Raw genomic sequence first — 4242 nt, 5'->3', positions numbered from 1 at the left:
TTGTTTTTTGGATGTTGAGTTTGAGAATTTCTTTATAATTCTTGGATATCAGTTCTTTATCTGTAGTGCCATTTGCAAATATGTTCTCTCATTCTATGGATTGCCTTTTTGTTTTGTTGACTGTTTCCTTTGCTGTGCAGAAGCTTTTTATCTTGATGAAGTCCCAAAAGTTCATTTTTGCTTTGTTTCACTAGTCTTTGGAGATGTATCTTGATAGAAATTGCTGTGACCAGTGCCAGAGAGGTTCCTGCCTATGTTCTCCTCTAGGATTTTTTTTTAATTTTTTATTGTTATGTTAATCACCATATATTACATCATTAGTTTTTGGTGCAGTGTTCCATGATTCATTGTTTGTTCATAACACCCAGTGCTCCATGCAGAACGTGCCCTCCTCAATACCCATCACCAGGCTAACCCATCCCCCCACCCTCCTCCCCTCTAGAACCCTCAGTTTGTTTTTCAGAGTCCATCATCTCTCATGGTTCGTCTCCCCCTCTGACATACTCCCCTTTTCTTCCTCTCCTGTTATATTCTTCTTTTTCTTTTTTCTTAAAATATGTTGCGTTATTTGTTTCAGAAGTACAGAACTGTGATTCAACAGTCTTGCACAATTCACAGCGCTCACCGTAGCACATACCCTCCCCAATGTCTATCACCCAGCCACCCCATCCCTCCCACCCCCAACCACTCCAGTAACACTCAGTTTTTCTCCTGAGATTAAGAATTCCTCATATCAGTGAGGTCATGTGATACATGTCTTTCTCTGATTGACTTATTTCACTCAGCATAACACCCTCCAGTTCCATCCACGTCGTTGCAAATGGCAAGATCTCATTCCTTTGGATGGCTGCATAATATTCCATTGTGTATATATACCACCTCTTCTTTATCCATTCATCTGTCGATGGGCATCTTGGCTCTTTCCACAGTTTGGCTATGGTGGACATTGCTGCTATAAACACTGGGGTACACGTACCCCTTCGGGTCCCTACATTTGCATCTTTGGGGTAAATACCCAGTAGTGCAATTGCTGGATCGAACGGTAGCTCTAATTTCAACTGTTTGAGGAACCTCCATACTGTTTTCCAGAGGGGTTGCACCAGCTTGCATTCCCACCAACAGTGTAGGAGGGTTCCCCTTTCTGCACATCCCCGCCAACATCTGTCGTTCCCTGACTTGTTAATTTTAGCCATTCTGACGGGTGTGAGGTGGTATCTCATGGAGGTTTTGATTTGGATTTCCCTGATGCCGAGCGATGTTGAGCACTTTTTCATGTGCCTGTTGGCCATTTGGATGTCTTCTTTGGAGAAATGTCTGTTCGTGTCTTCTGCCCATTTCTTGATTGGATTATTTGTTCTTTGGGTGTTGAGTTTGATAAGTTCTTTATAGATTTTGGATACTAGCCCTTTATCTGATATGTCATTTGCAAATATTTTCTCCCATTCTGTCGGTTGTCTTTTGGTTTTGTGGACTGTTTCTTTTGCTGTGCAAAAGCTTTTTATCTTGATGAAATCCCAATAGTTCATTTTTGCCCTGGCTTCCCGTGCCTTTGGCGATCTTTCTAGGAAGAAGTTCCTGCGGCTGAGGTCGAAAAGGTTGCTACCTGTGTTCTCCTTTAGGATTTTGATGGACTCCTGTCTCACGTTTAGGTCTTTCAACCATTTGGAGTCTATTTTTGTGTGTGGTGTAAGGAAATGGTCCAGTTTCATTCTTCTGCATGTGGCTGTCCAATTTTCCCAACACCATTTGTTGAAGAGACTGTCTTTTTACCATTGGACATTCTTTCCTGCTTTGTCAAAGATAAGTTGACCATAGAGTTGAGGGTCCATTTCTGGGCTCTCGATTCTGTTCCATTGATCTATGGGTCTGTTTTTGTGCCAGTACCATACTGTCTTGATGATGACAGCTTTGTAATAGAGCTGGAAGTCCAGAATTGTGATGCCGCCAGCTTTGCTTTTCTTTTTCAGTATTCGTCTGGCTATTCTGGGTCTCTTCTGGTTCCATACAAATTTTAGGATTATTTGTTCCATTTCTTTGAAAAAAGTGGATGGTATTTTGATGGGGATTGCATTGAATGTGTAGATTGCTCTAGGTAGCATTGACATCTTCACAATGTTGATTCTCCCAATCCATGAGCATGGAACGTTTTTCCATTTCTTTGTGTCTTCTTCAATTTCTTTCCTGAGTATTTTATAGTTTTCTGAGTACAGATCCTTTGCCTCTTTGGTTAGATTTATTCCTAGGTATCTAATGGTTTTGGGTGCAATTGTAAATGGGATAGACTCCTTGATTTGTCTCTCTTCTGTCTTGTTGTTGGTGTATAGGAATGCCACTGATTTCTGGGCATTGATTTTATATCCTGCTACTTGACTGAATTCCTGTATGAGTTCTAGCAGTTTTGGGGTGGAGTCTTTTGGGTTTTCCACATACAGTATCATATCATCTGCAAAGAGTGAGAGTTTGACTTCCTCTTTGCCGATTTGGATGCCTTTGATTTCTTTTTGTTGTCTGATTGCTGTGGCTAGGACTTCTAATACTATGTTGAATAGCAGTGGTGAGAGTGGACATCCCTGTCGCGTTCCTGACCTTAGGGGAAAAGCTCTCAGCCTTTCCCCATTGAGAATGATATTCGCTGTAGGTTTTTCATAGATGGCTTTTATGATATTGAGGTATGTACCCTCTATACCTTTACTCTGAAGAGTTTTGATCAAGAAAGGATGTTGTACTTTGTCAAATGCTTTTTCTGCATCTATTGAGAGGATCATATGATTCTTGCTCTTTCTTTTGTTAATGTATTGTATCACGTTGATTGATTTGCGGATGTTGAACCAGCCTTGCAGCCCAGGAATAAATCCGACTTGGTCCTGGTGAATAATCCTTTTAATGTACTGTTGGATCCTATTGGCTAGTATTTTGGTGAGAATTTTTGCATCCATGTTCATCAAGGATATTGGTCTGTAATTCTCTTTTTTGACGGGATCTTTGTCTGGTATTGGGATCAAGGTAATGCTGGCCTCATAAAATGAGTTTGGAAGTTTCCCTTCCATTTCTATTTTTTGGAACAGTTTCAGGAGAATAGGTATTAATTCTTCTTGAAATGTCTGATAGAATTCCCCTGGGAAGCCATCTGGCCCTGGGCTTTTGTTTCTTGGGAGATTTTTGATGACTGTTTCAATTTCTTTAGTGGTTATAGGTCTGTTCAGGTTTTCTATTTCTTCCTGGTTCAATTTTGGTAGTTGATACATCTCTAGGAATGCACCCATTTCTTCCAGGTTATCTAATTTGCTGGCATAGAGTTGCTCATAATCTCCTCTAGGATTTTGATGGGTTCCTGTCTCACATTGACGTCATTCATCTATTTTGAGTTTATCTTTGTGTATGGTATTAGAGAATGGTTGAATTTCATTCTTCTGTCCAATTTTCCCAGCACAATTTATTGAAGAGATGGTCTTTTTTCCATTGCATATTTTTTCCTGCTTTGTTCAAGATTATTTGACCATAGAGTTGAGGGTCGATATCTGGGCTCTCTGTTCTGTTCCATTGGTCTATATGTCTGTTTTTATGCCAGTACCATGCTGTCTTGGTGATCACTACTTTGTGTTATAACTTGAAATCGGGCAATGTGATGTCCTCAGCTTTGTTTTTCTTTCTCAACATTTCCGTGCTGATTCAGGTTCTTTTCTGGTTCCATACAAATTTTAGGATTGTTTGTTCGAGCACTTTGAAAAATGTCACTGGAATTTTGATCAGGATGGCATTGAAGGTATAGATTGGGGAGCCTAGACATTTTAAGAATGTTTATTCTTCCGATCCATGAGCATGGGATGTTTTTCCATCTTTTTGTGTCTTCTTCAATTTCGTTCATGAGCGTTCTGTAGTTCCTAGAGTATAGATCCTTTATCTCTTTGGTTAGGTTTCTTCTGAGGTATCTTATGGTTTTCAGGGCTATTTTAAATGGAATCGTTTCTCTGTTTTCTCTTTCTACAGTTGCATTGTTAGCGTGTAAGAAAGCAACTGATTTCCGTGCATTGATTTTGTATCCTGCCACATTACTGAATTGCTGTATGGGCTCTAGTAATTTGGGGGTGGAGTCTTTTGGCTTTTCCACATAAAGTATCGTGTCATCTGTGAAGCGAGAGAGTTTGACTTCTTCTTTGCCAAGTTGAATATCTTTTATTTCTTTTTGTTGTCTGATTGCTGTTGCTAGGACTTCTAGTACTATGTTGAACAATAGTGGTGAGA

Source organism: Eumetopias jubatus, unplaced genomic scaffold (genome assembly GCF_037043125.1).
Source record: "Eumetopias jubatus isolate StellerSeaLion01/CBP00866 unplaced genomic scaffold, mEumJub1_p1.0 scaffold_72, whole genome shotgun sequence".
NCBI lineage: Eukaryota > Metazoa > Chordata > Mammalia > Carnivora > Otariidae > Eumetopias > Eumetopias jubatus.
Note: the sequence above shows the minus strand (reverse complement) of the source record.